A 24927-nucleotide genomic window follows, 5' to 3' on the forward strand; every position below is an offset into this window, starting at 1 on the left:
CGTTTAAAGATGGACAAAATAAAGTGCATTAAACCAGGCTGAACATTGTTTTTTTCTGTAATGATTTTATTGATTTGCATGAAAACTGTCTGCACATTTGTTGTAAGGTGTGTATTGTAATGATTTATTCTATGTTCTTATTTGGAAGGCTCACCATGTAGGTTTGTGTTGATGATCTGAGAGTTCTAGGGTTCCACTGCTGTCAGATCTCAAGCTCCGGCTGCACCTTGTGGGCTTTGTATATGAGCAACTTTAGTGGACTAAAATCACTTCTGCTCACTCGATATATCATTGATTGCTATGTGAAACTGATTTATGCACAACAGCAAGAACAGTAAGTGAGCACTGGAAGTGCAAATTTAAGGCACTCTCTCAGCCACAGTTTTGGGCTCACTTGTATCTTAAATAGATGAAGACCTGGAGCAGTGGTGTGTACAACCTTAGGCAGTGATAAATTGTGATTTGTCACTGGAACTTTAAATAATGTTTTGCATTGGAAGATGCTCTCAGACCAGGTGATATGAATGCAGCGTGTATTCTAGAACCGGGTTACATCAGAAGCCTCTCCTAACAAAACATCATCATCATCAGACTTTATTCGGTCCTGAGAACATAAAAGTACAATACATAGACATTACACACCAATAGTTTAAATACATATATAAAAGTGTAAAACTTCGCGCAATTAAACACAGCAATTAACCAGTACGACTTAATCTCCTTATATCACAATTTGTAAAAGTAACATATTGCTGCCTGCTATTCAGTTCACATGTCCAAAAGATGCAGCTAACTTTTAAAAATTATTGTATACAAGGCAAGGGAGAGTTATTTACATTTAAAATGGGATGTAGTCAATGGGGCATAAAAATAACGATATCATGGGGGGGGGTTGTTTGTTGATTGTTCCACCTGCCACACGGACTGCTTGCCGCTTGTGAGAGGACCATCAGGGAGCTAGGGGACAATCCGCCTCCCGTGAGGAGCTTCTGACATCATGGTGGTCTCCCGCTGTTGCCGCTGGTAGCGGCCACACTCTGGTGAGACTCGGAGTCCAAGAGTGCCACGCGGCCAATCACCCACACCTGCTGAGGGTGGAGGCGTCCCTTATCATGCTACAAAGCGCTGCCTCGCGCCCCGCTGCGTGGGACGCGCCAGGCAAAGCCCGGTCAAGGGCAGGCCCGTGTGAGCCCGTCCGAGATCGATCGAGGCTGGGCTGGGCCACCCCCCTTAAATTCGCTCCCTGCTAGCCTTAACGTTCGTTCACTGGCTCCCGTAGAGCGATTTGATTTGGGGACAGCATTTGGGGGCCCCACAGAGGAAAATTGCAGACCTTTAAATCTCTGGAGTCCAGTGGGGTTAGCGCGTGCCCCAACCTACTGATTAATATCATTGAAAATTGTTGCGGGGAGGCTTAGGCAGTAAATAATCATGGGAAAACGCACCCCCCGCTCACAAGGCCAACCACCAGGCAGAAAGCTCCTATGCTAACTCCCATTGCCCAACTGACTGCTATCGACAAAATGCTGCAGCAGGCAATAGGAGCCGTCTCCAGTGAAATAGAACGCACTGAGACGCCTATCCCTCACACCGATGATCGCAAACTCCTCACCAATTATGGAACCAGAGCTACTTTACTCACCCAAAACATTAAATGTCCCCACTATTTTAGAACTGCCGTGCACTCAAAAAACCATGGCTTCGGAAAATACTTTCAAGACTGGCGCGGGTGGGGCGGTAAAAAAGAAAGTAGGACTTCGGAAGCAAAATGACCATAAGGGAGGAAAGCATGCGAAACATACTCCTGGGATGGCACCAAACCAACCATCAGGGGGATATGTTGCCGACGAGAGTAGCTACAGAACTTCGGAGTCCCCAGCATGGGTATCTCATCTGGTAACAGAGCTTAAAGGATATTTCGAACAGCTCATAAAATCCGAACTTGAAGTCACAATGAGACGTATTGACAATTTAACCACACGGATGGGCCCATGGGGGAGTAAAGTTGATGCCATCATGCATACCATCGAATCTATTAAATCCTCAAATTTGGAAATGGCCCCCCAACGAAACCAGGCAACTCCACCTGTCTGTATACCACCACCCCTCCTTGAAGGGCATAAACTAATTTTACAAATGAATGCGCCTACTGGGACTAAACCTCCAGCCCCACAAAATCAGGCCCCAGCTATTCTCCAACACAGGTCTCCCCATTGCCCTGATAACGCTCATGATTCTAGGTCTATAGCAACTACCTCAGGTCCTCTAACAAAACAACAGGCACAAAGATCCGGCGTTGAGGACAATAGGAACATATCTCATCCTAAAACAAGGGAAACAAATTCTACCCTCCCCTGTATAGATCTGCCCCCAGCCTCCACCCCCTATGTTGTTATACTAACTGGAGTACCAGAGCTGGAAATAGGCCGAGGGGAGTCAAATCCTGAACTGAAAAATAAAGTCATTTTTTGGTTAAATAAATACAGACCGCTCCCCCACTTAGTACAAAGCGAAATCCTATTTACACGTAGGGTTAACTGGCTGGGGCAGAGGCGAAAGGAAATTCCGGGGGACTGTGTTCTGATTAATTTTATAGATAGAAGGGTGGTCCAACATATTCTTGAATGGGGATACTCTAGGGAGTCAGGAGGCATTCAGACACTGCCCTTGGGTTATTTCTAGCCCCCAGTCCCTTGTTAGACAGAGTCGGAACTGTGTACAAAAAGTGGGAATCTAGAGCCCAGAGTGGTAGTATGCTAAATATGGGCCGGGGATGCGAAGACATCATGGCATTTAATATTCCCGTCAGCAACAGATTTAGTCCCCTGGATTTGGTTGATTGACTAAATCCTACCTGTAAAAGTTTGACTTACATTAACAAACAGTCAGTTGAGCCCCAAAACTGTGGAAGACACGAGAATAGTGACCAACTCTTTGAGAAAACCTATGAGGCTACTGCAGCAATTAGTATTCCCAGTGCTTCTATTAAGACACTTCAGGACCCTGACTGTAGCCCACAGATCGAGGCAGGGACTGATGACCAAGCCAAGACCATGCCCCAAGCAACACAACAGGACAGGCATTCCCTGCACACTCAGACTACCATCCTAGACCAAATACAGAACACCAAGATTTTATCCTGGAACATAGCAGGTCTTAGCTCAAAAATGGATCTCCCAGATTGGGGAGACTATATAGACACTCATGAGCTATGCCTCTTCCAGGAAACATGGTCAAGGTCAGATTTACATAGAGTGGGAAATGTCACGTATTGTATCCCAGCCGCCCAGGTCGGCCAGGGGGAGACCATCAGGGGGCCTATGCACCTGGGTTGGCTCACATCTGGGATGCAATATCAAAATGTTAGACACCCTCTCCCCTGATTTTCTGTGCATCCTTCTTTCTTTTTATAACACCTTGAAGATTGTTATCATCATCTACTCTCGTCCAGCGAGGCAGGGGTAAACCTCACAGACCTTAGATTGTCTCGCCACTTTTCTTTATACTCTACCTGAGTATACCTATGTAAAAATCGGTGGGGATTTTAATTGTCATTTTGAGCCCCTAAATGGCATCACTACTACCGTTACAAGTGAGGAAGATTCGGCTTCGTCAATCCCTGAATGTAACACCTACCCAATAAGGTGTTGGACCCCTTTAGTTCTGCAGATGAACTCTGTTACATTTAGCCACTCACTAAGGGCATGTAATGGTCGATTCCCCTCTGACAGTCCAGGTAACGTTACCTTTAATAAGTTGAGACAGGCATCTATAATTTATTATATTATGGTAGATGTTGAATTATGGCACAAAATTAAAGATTTCTCAATTAAATCCTGACACGAAAGTGGAAATAATCCGTTGGTGCTAGAAATAGCTCTCCCTCTGCCCAAGGACCATCAGAGTATACCCACACAACCCATTCCTAATTTAGTTACAATTGAAGGAGGTAGAAGATTACGTTGGGGAACATTCGCACAGTCGACGGAAAAAGTGGCTACCTTGTATAATCATTCCTTTTTTAGAAACTGCAATTCGATTGTTTGAAAACAGTCAAGGTTCTGAATCTCTGTTGTTATTAGGAAAGAACCACCAGGATATGTTTTTAAAATTGATAGAGTTTTTTTTATAACAGTGATAATACTAGTTCTGACCCTAAACCCAAACATCCCTCGTATAAAAAAATGTGTAGGAAAGCTAAACAAGCTTTATTAATGGGGATTAAAGAGAATGACAATCTACATATTAAAGAAACCAGGGCACAATATAAAAAAACCCTAGCTGAAGCAAAAACCACCTGGGAGATAGACAAATGGGAAGCAATTAAAAAGGCTTTAGACAACCGAGAAATGAGAGGCTTTTGGAACCTAGTCAAAACTGGGAAATCCGAAGGCAACTCAGCAATCGAACCAAACTTGGGGGAAGAAGTTTGGAGATCCCATTTCAAAATGTTATACTCAAGGGCCTTAGATGGAGCTGTAGTCGCTAGGGAAGTAGCAGTAGATGAAACCCCTCTAAATGTTAGTGCCCCCCTTTGCACAATGAAAGAGGTCACTGTGGCACTGGGTAATTTGCTTCCAGCCAAGGCACCGGGGCTGGACAGAATTCCTGGAGACCTATTCAGAAATAAACAAGCTGTGTGGACACCCTACCTATGGATATTATTTAACGCTATCCAACAAGGTATGGCCCTGCCCCTGACCTGTACAGGGTCAGAAATTATTCCCATTTATAAAAAAGGCACCCCGCTCAATCTGGCAAACTAACGTTTAATAAGTCTTATAGACGTCACCCAAAAGATATTTGCCCGTGTTCTCCTTGGTCGATTGCAATCATGGATGGAAGAAAATAATGTATTAACACCTTTACAAGCTGGCTTTAGGACTAAAACCTCAACCATTGACCAGCTCTTCAGACTGCAATTGATCCATTGGAAAACTGTAATCTTGGAGGGTGGCAGCCTTTACCTAACCTTTGTGGATCTTAAATCCACATTCGACATGGTGCAGCGTGACCAGCTATGGGGCTTGCTCCGTGATATGGGAGTACCAGCCTACCTACGCCACCAGCTGAAGCGCTTGCATCAGGATACATTTGCGAGAATAAGAGATGGTAAAAAAGGGGAATTGACAGCTCCCTTTCCTGTAGAGAAAGGGGTGAGACAGGGATGTGTTTTAGCCACGACCCTGTTCTCCCTCTTTTTTACCGGTCTAATTGAAACTATACTGGCAGTAAAAGACATAGATTCACCGAGGTTAGCGAACCGCAAAATACCAGCTTTAATGTTTGCGGACGATACGCTGCTACTGTCCAAGTCTCCCATGGGCATGCACCGGGTATTGGAGGAGTTCTGCTCATTTTGCAGGAAGAGGGATTTAGAGATAAACCTCCAAAAAACAAAATACATGGTCTTCCATGCTAACACTATCAATTGCCCACACCCCCAAATGGAAGGCAGGGCCTTGGAGAGGGTGTCCATCTTCAATTACTAGGGGGCATATGTATCAAACCCTTTTCCCGTTCGCAAACGGGCCGATTCTCAGAATAGGCCCGTTTGCGAACGGGAAAATTAGCGATTCTCTATTTTGCGATTGCATTTAAGGAATCGCAAATTGCGATTCCTTAAATGCAATGTATGAAACCTAGAAAAATTGCTATTTGTCCGTAAGAAATCGCAAATTACCACCAACTTCAAGTTGGTGTTAATTTGCGATTTCATTGAAAAATGCACTTTTTGGCATTTTTCAAAGTGCCATGTGACAAACAGACATGCCCTTAGGGCATGTATGTGCGCCACATGTGCATACATACATATTTCAGGGGTGCAACAGGGTGTCCTTTTGACACCCTAGCACCCTTGAAATTGCATTCTCATTTTGCGATTCTCAAATTGCGAATCGCAAAATGAGAATGTCTTCCCATTCATTCCTATGGGCCTCCTAGCCCATAGGAATGAATGGAAAGGTTTTCCTTAATTGCGATTAGCAATTTGCTAATCGCAATTAAGGAATGTCAAGGAATCTCAAAACATTTGCGAATTTTTTATTACATCCCGTTTTGCAATTCTCAAATAGCGATTCCCTAAAAATCGCTATTTGAGAATTGCAAAAACGGAACTTGATACATATGCCCCTTGGGCCTTACACTTAACGATAAGATGGACTGGGGGACCCAAGTGAAGAAAGCTAATCTAAAACTGACACAGTCCATAGGGGGTATCCTAAAAGTTCATAAAAACTGCACACAGAAAGTGGTAGGTCCACCTGCAGAAATATATCAAACACAGGGAAGAGGAGCGTCACTATATGGAGTAGAACTCTGGGGCCATTGCCCATCTAACATACTATCTATAACAGAGAACACCTTTCTTAGGCAGGTGCTGGGTCTCACCAAGAGTACCCCCTTAACACCATTAAGGATGGACTTGGGTATCGGCCCCATTGCTGACATAATTGCTTCACAACCACTCCTATTCTGGTGCCGTCTCTGGAGCACCCCAGAGCTAATAAACTACAGGGAGGAATTGAAGGATGTTATGACCATCCTGAGAGCAGGGAACATACCATGGCTGTCCCACATTAGGAATACATGCCAAGCATTGGGGAGGGCGAATATGTGGTTAATACCAGAAGAGATCTGTCACTCCATTCCCAAAAAGTCCCTATTCCTTGCCTATAAAGAACACAAATTTGCCCAACTATCACAGAGTATCAACTCAAGCAGTCTGACCTCCCGGTTTCTGGATGTCAAACAGCAATACAAGATTGAGTTGGTCCTGGATAGTATTCAACCTTTTATGGCAAATAAATTGTTCCTTCAATTTAGACACAGGGTGCTCCCGTTACGAGCACTCACAAACAAATGGAAGGGAGCTATCAAACTAGATTGCCCAGGGTGTAATTCGACCGAAGAAACAGAACTTCATGTCCTTCTCTTTTGTCCCTCCTATAGAAGGCCAAGGTCCAAGTGGGTGCTTCAGCTTTGCAGAAATGTGGGGATTAGGCACCACATCGAGGCCTTCAGGCTATTAAAATATGAGACACACCCACTATTTGTATTTGCCATTTCCAGGTTTTTATTCACGATGTGGTGCATACGTAGGGGCATTATAAAGAAAAAAGAGCCTGGAAATAATCTAACCGTGCTCATCCATTAATTATGCTGCTAAGCTATGTTTGCACAACTCTTTAGCTAGAAAAACTGCTTTGAAACCTTTCCTTTTTGAGCTATTTTATTGTTTTATTCCCTTTTAAATGTATATATTGTAATTGTTTTTAAAATTATGCTCATAGATTACCAGGCAACGATTGACACCTAAGATGGCTAATAACAGGGTGATCAGTAGTAGTGGAGTCAGAAAATACTGTAAAATTTGCTTTATACTATCTCCTTCGATTTTGAGAATATTTTGTATTTTTTTTTTATGTGTAACTTCTGTGTAGTATATGTTTTTGTAATACATCTAATGGTATAAATATATGTGCTTTTATGGCTGTATAGCCGAAATAACGTTTTTTTGCCTGACTGACTGACTGATATCAAAACATTCCTTCACCAGCATGATCCGGACATCTCAAGGACAAATCGGGTATTGTATCAGGGCCTTCCTTCTAATCCACCAAGAATGGCCCAGGAACTTTGTGATTGCGCACACGAACAATGGTCTTCTGTCAGATTTTTACAAATGGGAATTAGCCATTTACCATTGGTTTTGTGTATGCAGTGCAAGCAAAGAGAACATGGCCTATTGATTCGGTCAAGGCAAGGCAGCAAGGGCAACCTTTGGGTTGGTCATCATTACATAGCAAAACATTTGTGAATGCATTAACCGGCAGACTACTTTGCCTAAATTGTATGTAGAGCTTCCTCCCAAAAGGCAACTTGATGAGATCGAGATTGCTTTCTAAGGAGCGACTGATCTTGAAGTGTCTAAATTCGTCAGTCAATCTTCCCTGTTAACTATTGCTACAAACATTCTGCTCAACCCAATCCAAATACAATATTTTATTTTGTTTTTTAGTATACGTTGGTGGGCAATTAATGCTATGTCCTGGTAGCCCAATACTCAATACAAGGTTTCTAATGTGCTTAATCTAGCCTATTTTATTTGTGGCATCTAAAGCACAAACCTCATTAAATGCAGCCTCATATAATGCCGGTTCTGGGGTGGTTACAAGCCTCTGCCAAAATAGGAGGGGGCAGAGCTTTGCAAGATTATTAATTGGTTTAATGCCCATATCGAGCTTAAGTGGGCGAAGTGGAGTGCTTTGCGGAAGGGACACCAGATTCCTAAGAAACTTGTTCTCAGATGCTGTGAGATCACTTACTTTCTTCCATGCCCCAGAGCTCAGCCCCGTATAGGGCACTACTCACAGTTTTGCAATTATATAGCTTCAGGGCTGATGCGATTGGTCTTATGTGGGAGAGGCAATGTTCCTTTCTTAGGGCCCCAGTTACCTGTGAGAACTTGAGGTAGGCCTTGTTAAGATGTTGTTTCCAGACCAACCCTACCGACAATTTAATTCCTAGATAATCAAAGCAAGTCACTTTCTCTAGGGGGATGTTATCCAGGGTCAAGCTCCCTTTAAAGGATTTATGGGTGTTCATCAACATCAGTTTTGTCTTTTGTTGTATTTATTTTGAGGCGACACTTGTCGCAAAAAATCTTGAATCGATTTAGTAGTTTTTGCAGGCCCATGGGTGTTTTGGAAAAAAGAAAGGTATCGTCTACGAATAGGAGAGTGGCAATTTTCTGATTTGCTAAAGAGGGAGTGCCAGCTGGAGTAACAGATAAGAATTCGACCACTTGGTTGATGTATAGTCAAAACAAAGTTGGAGCCAGGACGCAGCCCTGGCGAATCCCCCGCTGGATTTTAATGGGATTGGTGACTTGGCCCTGGCTGCCCCATCTTACCCTAGCAAAGTTCTCTTTGTGTATTCTTATTAGCAGCGCCAGGATTCCTAGCGGCATGCCCATCTCCTTGAGCACCCGCCAGAGATGATACCTGGGCATAAGGTCGAATGCTGACTTCAGATCAATGAATGCTATGTATAAGCTCCCCTTGCCTAGTAGAACCACCTTACAATAGAGAAGGAGGAGGCAGAAAACCTGATCTATTGTTCCAATTTTCTGGCGAAACCCCTCATGAAAGGGATGAGAGGATATGATTCTTATCCATCCAGCCCTGGACTTTCGCTAAAAGTGAGCGACAGAAGACTTTTTTAACAGAGTCGATTAGGCTGATGGGCCAGTAGTTCGAGGGATTACTCCTATCGGCCTTTTTAAAAATGGGGATCACTTCAGCCCCCTTCCAAGATTCTGGGATACAACCCCTAGCAATATCATTGGAAAGTGACAATATGTAAGTTGCCCAATTGTCCCTGTCACAGCGAAAGAGATCCCCTGGGATGCCGTCCGGTCCAGGCGCTTTGGCAGGTATAATTGCCTCTATAGAGGTCAAGATTTCCTCCTTAGTGAATAAGAGGCCTTGTGAAGATTGGAGTAGATCGAAGGGGATTGGCCCCATATCACGGCTATGAAAAATCGAGTACAAGGCGCCAAAATGCTTTTGCCACACATTCGGTGGTATATTATTAGTAAGAGGGGGTGAGCTTTCAAGGTTGCCCTTTCCCACAAGTACCCAGAATTTTCTTGCATCCAGTTGGGAGCAAGCCTCCCCTAGTTCTTCCCACCTCTTCTCATCCCAATCTGTCATTGCATTTGTTTGGGACAATTTGTATTGCCTCCGTAGATCACTTATCAGCGGCATATCCCTATGTCTTATGGCAATAGCAAGGCGTCTCCTCGGGGACCTGCACTCCTTTGTAAACCAGGAGTTCGCTTTAGCTAGTCTTTCCTGTTTTGGCCCATGGTTTTGTAAATGAACAATAAAGTTTCAAGCCAATTGGTCAAAAAACTTTGAGTGCAGGGCACTAGTGTTTGCCGATGGTACCAACTCGTCTGATGGAGATTGTATCCCTACCAAGTGCATCTCAAGGTCTTTTTTTAAGTTATTAAGCTTGGACTCGTCCATCATAATTGTGGGCCATTTGAGGCGACGTTTATCATTCGATGGTATCCCCTCTTTGGTGGCAAGTCTGGCAAGTGATGTCCTACTCTTTGCGCCCCATGGACGTTCGACAGTCAGACTTATTAGATTGTGATCGCTTTCATAATTGTGGACTATGGACATATCAACCACGAATGGCCATAGATTAAAGTCCACAAGTATATAATCTAGTCAACCCACCTCCTTTGTCAGAACGGGTTCTTCCATTCGTGGCCCGCAGCCTATGTCCTAAGGTTAATGCATTCATCTGTATGGCTGCTTGGGACCACTTCTTTATTGGTGGGAGCTCCAGGGATGGGACAGACCACAATTTATCCTCCTCGTTGGCCTCTTGGATATCTTCCCTATCAAGGGGCTCAAATTTGACATTGACATTGCCACCCAGAATTAGAGGATAGACAGCTTGCCTTGTGTCTAGTGTCTCGTATAGAACTTGTAGAGTTGAAGATCTACCCCCTCTAGTGCTCCTTGCATAAACATTGTAGTTGTCTAAACTCTTGCCTGTTTTGCCCCTTAACCTCGCCCCAAGGATGTCTGGATTATCAATGGAAAGCTCCTCAGTGTCTCAGTTTAGTGTGATACTAATCAGGGTTAGCAACCCTCCTGAAGGGCGGCCTTGTTTAGATGGAACTGCTGATTTATGAAGTGTTACGAATGCTGGAATGTGAATGGGGGTCAGGCTCCAAGTTTCCTGCAAGGCGCAGATGTCATGTGAATTGATGAGCTCAAGCCATAATTTGCCCCTTATTCTTATTTTAAGCCTCTGGTCTGTGGGCTGTGGAGAATCCCGGGGAGGGGGATAGAACATCGATTTCAACAGCTGGAGGCATGGTGTAGCTGCACATACTTTTGCCTCCAGCCTGGTGATCATCTCTCATACACACTAGCCTCTGAGGAATGGAGGGGGGAACTGTGGTGAGAATCATTGGCTCAATTTCTAAGGGTAAACCCCCATGAAAGGAACAAACCATAGTGGGGTCAGGGTCAGGCTCAAAAGTTGTAGCAAGCTCATGTTTGTGTGGGGACTCTGATTGTAGTCAGTCATTCTGGTATAGAGGCGAGGATGGAGATCCCCTTGGTGGCTTCAGACTGGACTTATGTTGTGTCACAAAACTAAGGAAATTTAGCTTGAGTTGGATGTTTGATTCCTAACAAAACATTCAACTAGCTACTCAACTGACTAACATTCTTTATCTAAACCTCCCAAGATTCTAAATATAGATTAACATTAGCATACAAACCACTTTTCTTTAGATCTGGCCTCACAGCACAGCTGTCATTAGACCTTATATGATCAACAGAAAAGAGCTTTCAAGCACTGTTAAGAAAGCAGCTTAGCTCCAGCCACATGTTGGTTTACTTTCTGTACAACATTTGATTGGGCATATGATGTATGCTTCCACTGAAAAAGAGAACTTGTGTTGCTGCGTTTTGGCTCGTGGGAAAGGTTTGAATCAATACAGCTGGACTGAGATGGTTATTGTGGCAAGGCAATGATCAATGATATAAGCAAGATGTGTTTACCATGAAGGGTATGATAAAGACACAAGGCCCAAAACATTTATTGCAAAAAACATATGTTTAAATCATTATCATTATGCAATTAAAGGTGGATTTGTATTACTCAATAATAAAGCCTTTAGAGTGGAAGTTTGTTAAATGCAATCACACAGATTGCATTAGTAGGCAAAGGTGTTGGTGTTGGCTACCCCATCTGACAAACTGTAGAGCTAAACGATTTGAACTGTAATCATTCTTGCCAAGCCTTGTTAGGAGATATAGGGGCAGATTTTCAAAGCGTTTGCGCTGGTTTAGCGTCACAAAAGTGACGCTAACCAGCAAAAATTTGTGTTTTGCTATTTTCTTTCCAGCGCAAAACTTGTTTTGCGCTGGAAAGTACCCTGTAAGTAGCACAAAGCAGCTCCAAGCACTGCTTTGCGTTACTTTGCGCCGAGGGGACGTGACATAGATGCTACATGGGCGTTCCCATGCAATCACCCATGCCTTTTGACGCAATATTTGTAACATTGGTTTTGTGCCAAAAGTTAAGGCCCCTTCAAAGGAGGCGCTAGCAGGAGAAATGCTTTCATTTCTCCATGCTTTTCCGACTTTCAATGCGTGCTGCACTCTGCAGCATGTATGCAAAGTGGGAAAAGCTTTGCATCATGCCTTGCATAGTGTTTTGTACAGGAAAGGTACCCTTCCTATACAAAACCTATGCTACACTCATGCAAACACCCTAGCGCTGCTGCGCTAAGGTGTGGGCATGGTGCATGGCAGCTGAAATCAGTGCCAGCGCAAGGGAAAGGGGACGCGAGGGCCATATCTCTGAAGATATAGCGCTCTCCTGCTCCCTTTCTTTCGCGCAATGCGGCACAGCCTGGCAGGGGGCTGCGCTGCGTTGCGTGACTTTTTTGAAAATCTCCCCCATAGTATTTTCCATTGCTAACTATAATTTTATATGCATTTGTATTTTATGATTTTATGCCTGATGGTTGTCTTGTAGGAAGGTTTCTGCTGAACACAATAAGCATGACTTGGTTATGGTGACAAGCCAACGATTAAGGCTGCATTCCTCATTGGTTCTTCAGAGAAAGTTATGTCCAATGCCATATGTCTGATCTGTTTATTCTGAAAAATTATGATAAGGGGGCGGAGCCAACTGCCTTGGCCTGAGGACGCGGGCGGCTCGAGCTCTTCTCCGCCCGTGATCCCATGGCCGCTCTAGAACTCCACACTTGCCCCTGCCGGCATGAGAGTGGTGCGCTTGGGCATGTGACGGCCATGGGGCGCCCAAGGCAACCAGTTTTCTGACTGTTAGAGGAGTGCGGCAAGACGGAAGGCCTTCAGCACACTGTCTTGTGCACGTAGACTGCACTAGCACTGCATTAGGGATCCCTCCCTCCCTCCTGCACTGACTGGCTGGGCAGAGGACCACTGGAGTGTCATGCCTCTGCTCTAATACGTTGCCCAACCTGGAGGCTGGGGTGAGTTGTGCAGAGCTGCGAACGGGTCCAACTAAGGGCAAGATGGCGGTCCCATTCTGAGCATGGCGGTTTCATGGCGGTTGCCTTCTCTCTTTGTGGATGCACAAGCATTTTCCACTCCCTGCTGCCCTGGGGGGCAGAAGTGGAAGTTGGAGGCCTTGCTGGGACAGATTACTTTCCTTTTGCTACATCGGAGGCCCCGGGACATACAGACCCTTGGGATTAAACTGATGGTCTGCCCCATGGGCCTGCCTCATTTTGGGAGTCAACTGGGTCAGGATTTTGGCCCAATCAACTTGACAGCCCGCGCTGAATGAGGGGCTGCACCTTCAGCCTTGGGAACACTCTGTTGGTGCCTGGGGCAGCCTTGAGTGCTGGACTGTGCTGTCACTGAAGCCCCCTGGATGTGGGGGAGAGTGCCCGGTATTACTGGTGGTGCTTTGCCTCATATCATGCTGAGGGTCCTGGCTGCTAGCAGGAGTTGCTGGACCTGGGCCCTCTGGGATGTGTTTGGCCCTCCAATTAGTTAGGCTAAAGGAGCAACTGAGAGACTCCACCTCTCCCCCATTGGGGCCCTATGGTAAGCATTTCTGTTATTTGTGGTGTGTTGTGGTACTGGCTTGGGGGGCTGTTTCCACTTCATCATGTCTATGCTGTTAGTGGGACTGATTGTCTGAATTTTTCCTCGTTCCTGCACAGTTGCGCTGCTCAGGCTACCGCCCTGTAAGCCTGCTTGTGGTATTAGGCACGACTGCGATCAGAGGGGAGTTGGGCCTTGTAGGTTCGGTGCCTCCTCGGGCCCCCACACAAGCTGTCATTTGGCGGGGTGTCTACTTGGAGCTCCCTCCTGCTTTGCCGGTAGCGTCATGGGGCACACTCGAAGGCCCAAAGAGGATGTGGCCACCAGCGCCCCCCTGGAGGGGATCAAGTAGGCAATTGGGCCTGGGGATAAGGCCTATATGATTGGGAACTTTGAGACCCTCTTGTAAGCCATTGATTCCTCTGGTGAGTGCTTAGAAGGCAAAAACTATTTGCTGTGAGTGGAACTGGGTCTAATCCATGAAAACTCGTGAAAACTGTCAAAGATGGTCAACTCGCTGGAGAGCACGGTGCAGTCTCTGACCCCAACTGTCAAAACACAGCATCATGACTCTCAAGGGGCAAACTCAATGCCTGGTGGCCCAGCAGGATGATCAGGAACTTAAATGCTGCAATAATGTCCATATTGTTTGACTTCCCGAGAGGGTAGAGGGGGAATCACTGCTGGCATATCTGGCACAGGAGGTGGTGGTCCCGGATGTCCATTCCAAATTCTTTGCCTTAAATCTTGCACACATAGGGGTCTATTAGGATGGCGGTCGGAAAAGCACTCCGATCGCCATGGTAACGGGAAAACGCCGTCCGTTCAATTAGTATGCTCCACAGTCGAAATCCGACCACGGTGGTACGGTCGTGGCTTTTAACATTGTGGTGGTTGCTACTGCCAGCAGCACCGCCGCAATGTCCAAAAAGCCATGTCCAGCATAAACCTGCACTGCATGGCAGGCACTGCACAGTACCTGCCACCTGGTACAGGGACATGTAGGGGGGTACTATGGGTACCCCCCAGTGCACCTACTCCCCCAAACACACTGGGGGCCCGCAATGGGCCCCCGGAGACATTCTCCGCATGCCTTTCCATGGTGGTTACACCGCTGCGGAAAGGCTGGCTACCGCCGGTATCATGATCATGCCGGCGGAGCCTGGCACTACACCGGCCCCATTTTAGCGGTCCAGCTCGGCACGCCAGGCAAGCATGCGGACTGCTACCGGCGGAAAAGTGGCGGGCGGAAAATCTAATGGGACCGGTGGTTTTCTGGGTTGCGAAAGCGGGCGGATGACTGCCACTTGCCTGTCGGTTGTCACCGCCTACCTAGCGGCAGCCATCCGACCGCCATCCTAATAGACCCCTTAGTGTCAGCCCGCAGCCTCACCCTGGGGCCCCATACTACGTCCGGTGGTGGCACACCATTTACTTTTTTGGGAATGAGACCACCTCCTGCAACAAGCATGTGTGCATTGCCCGTTTGCCATGTCAATGGGAAAGTACTACTGCACCCTGAGTTTACTCTTCAGGTCCAGACTTTGTGCAACATGAGATTGATTTACTCACTGTTTTTTCCCACCGGCTGTGAGTTAAGGCTAAGGACAAGACACACTTCTTTACTAACCCTTCAGCGGCTTGGGATTGGCTTGAGCTATATGATGAGGGTATGGTGCACATGGAGATGCAGGAGCTGCAGCAATCCTTGAGCCCACATTGTCAATGATCAAGGCGTAGAGGGGTGTCCCTGCCTACTGCCTCGTGGGTGGCCTTGTAGCAGGCGAGGGTTGTAGAGACTGCTACTTTGTTAAGAGTCCATGAGGGATCACTGACATAATATCGACTAAAAAAATATCGTAGTACCTAAATATCGGGACATAAATATCTTTGTCAAAAATATCGACATCCTATCTTTATAATGGTAAGTACAAAAATATAGAGAAAAAAATATTGTTGTTTTAAATGTATAAAATATAATGTCAAATAAATTAAATAATACATATACTAAAAAAAATATTTAGAAATAGAAAATGTTAAAAATGATAAGTAATAAATATAATGTAAAAATAAATTAATCATACATATATAAAATATAATATATATATATATATTTACTTAATATTAATACATACTTATTTTAATTAATCATAAAATGTTAGAAACATATAAAAAATTATAAATATATACAGGGCGGCCTCTGAAGAGAAGGGAGACACCCTTTGAAACGCGTCAGGCCAGGAGGATTAAACACAGGATCGTAAGCTGCCTGTTGCAAGAAATAAAAAGGTTGTTCCTTACGTGTTGTGTGCTGCGGCCTCATCTGCTGGGCAGTTTGGGTAAATATATATATATATATATAAAGTTCATAGAACAAGAAAAACGCACTCTCAGAGGTTGATCGTATTTTTACTAAACCATCGTTACGCGTTTCGACACAGCAGTGTCTTGGTCACACGATGTCCACAATGTTTTCAAACAACCATATATGCACATAAACATAAAAGAAGTACTACCATATTCCTGGATCTACAGAAATGCAAATAGTCGCCATTTTGGAACGGGTTACAGACTAGAGCTCATACTTGAGTTCATGCGTGTTTTCTGATCGATAAAGCACAACATTTTGCAAAACAAAATGAATGAAAGTACATGTACAATTCATACATATTAGCATACTTCATTGACATTGGATTTACCCCATGGTCCAAGTTTCTCGTATTACGAGATAATTGAATTTGCAAAGCTTTATCGATTGTAACAACCACGATAGCAAACCAGGGCTAGCCTCAGTTTTAATGAACACACCAGGCGGACTAGTGCCGTATCCGGATCATCGTACTGTTAAGTAAAGGTAGGTGTCATATGAGCATGTTACAAGCCTCAGGAATTATCCAGACTCCGTGCCCTAATGGTGACTTATGAGGACTAGTGCCTCTATATTACATAAGCTCATGCAGACTCAGGAAATGCCTCCGCACCAGATATATCAATAGCCTAATGGCAAAATTGGAGTGGGAGACAGTAATACTTCTAACTGAGAGCCATGTAATGCTGCAGCCGAAGGAATTGGCAGTGCAGGCAGTCTATTGAGCCTAGACTAAATGTTAAAAGATCTGTGCAACTAAAGATAAAGAACAGTGAACGACATAAGTGCAGTCCTTATCTTATTGGGCGTGTAGTGGCATCCTCATGAAGAAAAGGGTAGGGAACCGGTGCCGTATCCGTGAGACGTGAATGGTCCCTTCCTTTCCTCCTGGATAATAAAAGAAACATGATAAAATTACAAATAGCCCAAGAAGAATATTATTAGCTCAAAATTACATTTCTTCATTTTTTCAAAATTACATTTTACTCTAAATAACATGAGAAATGCTAGGGTTACCATGCAATATCATGAAGAGTCACAGTAAATGGCAATAAAGAAAAGGCAATGAAGGGCAATGAAAGACAAAATGATTGGTACACAAATTCAGTCATCATGTAAATGAGTTGCCAGTTCCTCATCAAGATTGTGCCCCCCCGGAAACTTGGTTTCCAGTTCCATTATCCATTTCGATTCTCTCTTTCTGAGGGCTAACTCCCTGTTTCCCCCTCTTTTTGATGTATTGACCTGTTCTATGGCAAAATACTTGAGAAGAGATTGGTTGGACTGATGTCTATCTTGGAAATGTCGTGCAATCGGATAGTTATGATCCAAGTTGGTAATGGCTCTTAGGTGTTCCAGTATCCGCTTCTTAACCATACACGTTGTACTCCCGACATACCGGAGTCTGCACGGACATTCCAGAATATACACAACAAAGTTGGTGCTACAAGTGAGGAACTGTGTTATGGTTTTACTTTGACCTGATCCTGTAACCTCAAATTTTTTCATCATGTGGCTGAATTTGCATGCCTTGCAATTGCCACATGGATAGAAACCCTTAAGATTGAATGGGTTCCTATTAGGGTTTTCCGTAATGTCTCCCCTGACCAACATATCCTTCAAATTTCTCCCTCTCCTGTAGGTAATCAGGGGTGTTGTGTATATTCTGGAATGTCCGTGCAGACTCCGGTATGTCGGGAGTACAACGTGTATGGTTAAGAAGCGGATACTGGAACACCTAAGAGCCATTACCAACTTGGATCATAACTATCCGATTGCACGACATTTCCAAGATAGACATCAGTCCAACCAATCTCTTCTCAAGTATTTTGCCATAGAACAGGTCAATACATCAAAAAGAGGGGGAAACAGGGAGTTAGCCCTCAGAAAGAGAGAATCAAAATGGATAATGGAACTGGAAACCAAGTTTCCGGGGGGGCACAATCTTGATGAGGAACTGGCAACTCATTTACATGATGACTGAATTTGTGTACCAATCATTTTGTCTTTCATTGCCCTTCATTGCCTTTTCTTTATTGCCATTTACTGTGACTCTTCATGGTATTGCATGGTAACCCTATCATTTCTCATGTTATTTAGAGTAAAATGTAATTTTAAAAAAATGAAGAAATGTAATTTTGAGCTAATAATATTCTTCTTGGGCTATTTGTAATTTTATCATGTTTCTTTTATTATCCAGGAGGAAAGGAAGGGACCATTCACGTCTCACGGATACGGCACCGGTTCCCTACCCTTTTCTTCATGAGGATGCCACTACACGCCCAATAAGATAAGGACTGCACTTATGTCGTTCACTGTTCTTTATCTTTAGTTGCACAGATCTTTTAACATTTAGTCTAGGCTCAATAGACTGCCTGCACTGCCAATTCCTTCGGCTGCAGCACTACATGGCTCTCAGTTAGAAGTATTACTGTCTCCCACTCCAATTTTGCCATTAGGCTATTGATATATCTGGTGCGGAGGCATTTCCTGAGTCTGCATGAGCTTATGTAATATAGAGGCACTAGTCCTCATAAGTCACCATTAGGGCACGGAGTCTGGATAATTCCTGAGGCTTGTAACATGCTCATATGACACCTACCTTTACTTAACAGTACGATGATCCGGATACGGCACTAGTCCGCCTGGTGTGTTGATTAAAACTGAGGCTAGCCCTGGTTTGCTATCGTGGTTGTTACAATCGATAAAGCTTTGCAAATTCAATTATCTCGTAATACGAGAAACTTGGACCATGGGGTAAATCCAATGTCAATGAAGTATGCTAATATGTATGAATTGTAAATGTACTTTCATTCATTTTGTTTTGCAAAATGTTGTGCTTTATCGATCAGAAAACACGCAAGAACTCAAGTATGAGCTCTAGTCTGTAACCCGTTCCAAAATGGCAACTATTTGCATTTCTGTAGATCCAGGAATATGGTAGTACTTCTTCTATGTTTATGTGCATATATGGTTGTTTGAAAACATTGTGGACATCGTGTGACCAAGACACTGCTGTGTCGAAACGCGTAACGATGGTTTAGTAAAAATACGATCAACCTCTGAGAGTGCGTTTTTCTTGTTCTATGAACTTTGTTGGATTATCCGGCCGTGGGTTCGCCGGACAACACACCACCTGACAAGGGTTTTCATCCCGGAAGGACCTGACGGTAACTGGATGATATATATATATATATATATATATATATATATATATATATATATATATATATATATGCATACACCTGTAAAATAAAAATTAGAATAAAATATAGATATAATAAATTAAAATATTATAATATTTGTTTTTTTTAAACTACATTTTAAACTACATTAACTGCAATAGTAGGGAAAATGTTGGATAGCGGAGAGGATAACATTTCTATTTCCACTCCAGGGAGTGCAACAGAAGGGAAAGTATTGGATAGCGGAGGGGAATAATTTACTATACCCACTCAAATGAATGCAACAGTAGGGAAAGTGTTGGACAGCGGAGGGGAATACTTTATTATTCCCGCTCAAGGGAGTGCAACAGTAGGCAAAGTGTTGGAAAGCATAGGGGTAAAAGTTACTATTCCAACTCCAGGGATAGCAACAGTAGGGAAAGTGTTGGATAGCTGAAGGGAATAATTTATTATTCCCACTCAAATGAATGCAATAGTAGGGAAAGTGTTGGATAGCATAGGGGATAAAATTACTATTCCCACTCCAGGGAGTGCAACAGTAGGGAAAGTGTTGGATAGTGAATGGGTAAAAATTACTATTCCCACTCCAGAGAGTGCAACAGTAGGGAAAGTGTTGGATAGCGTTGGGGGAAAAATTACTATTCCCACTCCAGGGAGTGCCACAGTAGGGAAAGTATTGGATAGCGTAGGGGTAAAAATTACTATTCTCACTCCAGGGATGGCAACAGTAGGGAAAGTGTTGGATAGCGAAGGGGTAAAAATTACTATTCCCACTCCAGTGAGTGCAACAGAAGGGAAAATGTTGGATAGCGTAGGGGTAAAAAGTACTGTTCCCACTCTAGGGAGTGCAACAGTAGGGAAAGTGTTGGATAGCGTAGGGGTAAAAATTACTATTCCCACTCCAGGGATGGCAACAGTAGGAAAAGTGTTGGATAGCGGAGGGGAATAATTTACTATTCCCACTCCAGCAAGTGCAACAGTATGGAAAAAGTTGGATAGCGGAGGGGATAAAAATTACTATTCCCACTCCAGAGAGTACAACAGTAGGGAAAGTGTTGGATAGCGGAGAGGATAAAATTAATATTCACACTCCAGCAAGTGCAACAGTAGGGAAAGTGTTGGATAGCGAAGGGGTAAAAATTACTATTCCCATTCCAGTGAGTGCAACAGTAGGGAAAATGTTGGATAGCGTAGGGGTAAAAAGTACTATTCCCACTCTAGGGAGTGCAACAGTAGGGAAAGTGTTGGATAGGCGAGGGGAAAAATTTACTATTCCCACTCCAGCAAGTGCAACAGTAGGGACAATTTTGGATAGCGAAGGGGATAACATTTACTATTCCCACTCCAGAGAGTGCAACAGTAGGGAAAGTGTTGGATAGCGGAGGGGATAAAGTTACTATTCCTACTCCAGCAAGTGCAACAGTAGAGGAAGTGTTGGATAGCAGAGGGGAAAAAGTTACTATTCCCACTCCAATGAGTGCAACAGTAGGGATAGTGTTGGATAGCAGAGGGGATAAAATGACTATTCCCACTCCAGCGAATGCAACAGTAGAGGAAGTGTTGGATAGCGGAGGAGAATAATTTACTATTCTCACTCCAATGAGTGCAACAGTAGGGAAAGTGTTGGATAGCAGAGGGAATAACATTTCTATTCCCACTCCAGGAGTGCAACAGTAGGGAAAGTGTTGGATAGCGAAGGGGATAAAATTACTTTTCCCACTCCAGATAGTGCATCAGCAGGGAAAGTGTTGGATAGCGGAGGGGTGAAAATTACTATTCCCACTCCAGCAAGTGCAACTGTAGGGAAAGTGTTGGATAGCGGAGGGGAATTATTTACTTTTCCCACTCTAGCAAGTGCAACAGTAGGGAAAGTGTTGGATAGCGGAGGGGAATAATTTACTATTCCCACTCCAGCAAATTAATTAACATTAATTAACAAATATTTAATTAATTACAAATAATTTACATCCCACCTTATTCCCTTATAAATGACACCACCAGTGTTGTAAAACATGACACAATTAACATAATTAATTAACAATTAATTAATTAACTAATAACAATTAACAAGCAAATTAAAAACAATTATTAATAAATTAATTCACACAATTAACACTATAAAATAACCTTGAATAAATATTTTATAAAAAATATTTAAAAATATATAAAAATTTAATTACTTCTCACCCTACTCCCCTATCAACCCACAACCCGCTCCTTAAAAAATGACACAATCAACATAATTAACAATTAATTAATAATTATTAATAACTAATTAATAAAAACTTAATAATAAATGAATTTCCACAATTAACAGTATAAAATATTAAATACGTAAATATTATTTAATACAAAATAATAATTAATTAATTATAGTTAAATTACTTCCCACCCTACTCCCCTAAAAACCCACAACCCACTCCTAAAAAAATGACACAATTAACATAATTACCATTAATTTATAATTATTAATAACCAACGTATTAACTAATTAATAATACATTAATTACCACAATTAACAATATAAAATATTGAATACATACATATTAATTGATAACAATTATAAATGATTTAATTATAATTAAATTACTTCCCACCCTAATCCCCTATAAACCCACAGCCCGCTACGAAACTAAAATGCCAAATTTTATTTTAAAAAATTAATAACTTCTAAAAATTATTGAAATTGTTATTATAATTAAATTAATTCCCACCCTATTCTCCCATAAACCCACAACCCGCTATTGCACTAAAACGCAAATAATAACTTCTGAAAATTGAACACATATATTAAAAAAACAGATGCAATACTTAGACAAAAACTATATTACTTACCTTATACTCGATATTCTTGACCACGATATTCTGACAGTCGATATTTTGTATCTCGATATTTTGCACTAGATATTAGTGCAAGTCGACATAAACCATTCGATAGTATGTCTGTTTACCCTCCATGATGGCTCTTCTCCACTTCCATCCCTGGAACATCATACTCCGCCTCCTAGTCTGGGAACTCAGTTATCCCAGGGCGTGAGAACACTCTACTTGGGTCACTCCTGTGTCGTTGGATGATATTGTTTAATAATGTTTGTGCTAGCAATGTTCTTTTATATTTCCCTATTGTTCTTCTTATTTGCTTCTGCTAGTGTGTCGGTGTGAGGATTGCATGTGTGGTCGATTCCTCCTGTGTGTAATCCGGACATGAGATGGTCCTGCGCTAGACCCACGGTTCCAACCTGGCACTTTGATCTGGCAATGCTAGAAGATCAGGCCTTCCCGGTCCTGTTGGGTGATCTTATCTCGCATTGTTGATTCGACAATCCGGGCTCAGCCTCAACGATGGAAGTTGAATGGGAGGCCATGAAAGTGGTGCTTAGAGGTTATTGTATCTATAATAAGGAGAGGGTAAGGTCCCACCTTCGGTCAGATGCCCGGTGGTTATTCAGCTCCTGCGGGAGCTAGAAGGGACTCCAGAGGTGGCGCAAAATGCTGGAGGAACGAAAGAAGTTGTTTGAATTGGTTGAACGCATGCAGTGCTTTGACTTTAAGTCATCTGTGACTAAGGCTCATGTTGATAGGGACAAAGTCTGAATGGATGTTGCCTTGGCTTCTTCAGGCTGAGAACCGGGAGCATACTATCCTTCAGGTGCGTGACTCTTTGGGCAGAACGTCTTAACCAAGCACGAGATTGGTGAAGCCTTTCTCATCCATTACTGTGAGTTGTATTCGGCAGAGCCCAGGTGTGGTGAGGCAGATATGTTGGATTATTTTGCAGATTCCATGCTGGTTGTACTCAACCCTACAGAGACGGAACAGTTGGAGGTGGAAACCACTGAACAGGAAATCAGGGGTGCCTATTAAGGACATGGCCCTGTAGAAGGTGCCGGCCCTCCATGGTCTCCCAGTAGTGTTTTAATCTGCGTATTCTCCAGTTCTTGTTTCCAACTTGTGGCCCTCTTTAATGACTACCGTCAGAAGGGTATGCTTTATTTTGCCTCTCTGTGACATTGCTATTGTGTTTCTCCCAAAGAAAGACGAAGATCCTCCCCTCCTTGATTCCTACCGCCTTCTCCATGCTGAACAAAGATTATAAGATTTTGTGCAAAGTGTTGGCTTCCCCACATGTGCTCCGTGGTGCATGCCAATCAGACAGGCTTCATTCCTATGCATAGTACTATGCCTAATATCTGGCAGTAGCCCCTCGCTCTGGATCAACGTGAGTCTGCCATAGAGAGCATTGGTCTTCTCGACGGACATTCGAAAGGCCTTTGACTCGCTCACGTGGTAGTTTTTATATGCTACTATGTTTGGCATGGACTTGGGTCTTGCCTTCCTCCAGTGGACAAAGCTCCTTTACAATCGCTCGCTAGCTCTAACTCACACTGTCCCTCTGATATCGGAAGCCTTTGCAGTTTAACGGAGTACCCAGCAGGGTTGTCCTCTTTTCCCCTTAATATTTGCTCTAGCAATGGAACTGTTCACTCATACAGTTGGCTTAAGCTATCACTATAGTGGGCTGTGTCCAAGTGCCGAGTCCATGTTTCTTTCCTTATCTGCAGACAATATGTTATTCCATATGAGCAGGGAGGATACTAATATATTGGGGATGGTGGAGAGGGTGATGGAGTTTGGTCTTCACTCAGGGCTAGAAGTTAACTAGAGTAAGTCCTTTGTGTACCCGTTTCAGGGAGATGTGGTGGAGGGCGGTCCTTCACTTGAGGCCCCATCTCTGCGCTGGTAATAGCACACTATCAGATACCTGGGAGGCTCTATCTATCAGTCGCCGGATTTACTCTTCAATGACAACTGTGGCAGAGCACTTGATGGATTGTGGCAATCAGTGGCATTTTGGACTATGTTGCTGCTTCCCGTGAGTGGCAAGGTTGTTGTATCCAAGATGACCATCCTGCCCAGTCTCCTCTATCTGTTTGTGACTCTCCTGCTTCAGTTGCCCTGGAGGTTCTTTTGAGCACTAAATAGTTTCTTTTCGACCTTCTATTGGGGTGTGAGGGGAAGCTGCGTGGTGTTTTGGGAACTACACTTACTGGTGCAGGAGGGCGGGTTGGCAGCCCCTGATCTGGAACTGTATTATCTAGCATGGCAGTTGCAATGGGTGGCATGCTGGCGGTCCAACCTATGGGATGCTGTGGGTGCTCAGCATAGTGGTTCCCCAACTCGGGAGGCACTGACCAGGATCTTTTTGAGGCCCCCCCGGCATCTGGTATGCAGAATTTGAATTTGCTCATTAGAGCAGCATGCTATGTCTGGGCTAGGGCCCTGAGGAGGACGCATGCCAGGATGCCCCATACATGTGAGCTCCCGCTCTTGGTGGCTCGACGTTGGGAGTGACATGGGAGTTGGTCTGGACTCTGCTGATGAACGTCGTCCAGGGTTGTGGTGCAGGGCGGTTTCTTTGTGGGGGGTGAATATTGGCCCTTCTTAACCCTCTGAGAGTCTTACAACACCCCAGGTGGACATTTCTTGCTGCACAGCACACTGGTATGTATAATCCGCGAGTGAAGGAACCTGGGATCAGTGAAGCCACCAAGCATGATTGTCTTTGACCTGCAAGGGACCCGGTTAGACCTTGCAGAGCTCCGGGTGCATTGAGACCGGCATCTTGGAACACCACTGACTGATCGGTCATGGGGGTGGGGTTGTTCTGGAGTGCACCCTGTGGGTGCCCTGGAATGCTTGATTCAGACTTATTCATTTTTTGTTTTTTGCATCAGGC

At 43.9% G+C, this 24927-nt stretch overlaps 1 protein-coding gene across 1 annotated transcript in view; it reads right to left on the minus strand.

Annotated features, from left to right (window-relative positions):
* LOC146811131 (uncharacterized) overlaps nucleotides 1-24927 on the minus strand; it is a 522597-nt gene that overhangs the window by 203755 nt on the left and 293915 nt on the right. The gene's annotated exons all lie outside the window — the stretch shown is intronic.

Source organism: Triturus cristatus, chromosome 7 (assembly GCF_964204655.1).
Source record: "Triturus cristatus chromosome 7, aTriCri1.1, whole genome shotgun sequence".
Classification (NCBI taxonomy): Eukaryota; Metazoa; Chordata; class Amphibia; order Caudata; family Salamandridae; genus Triturus; species Triturus cristatus.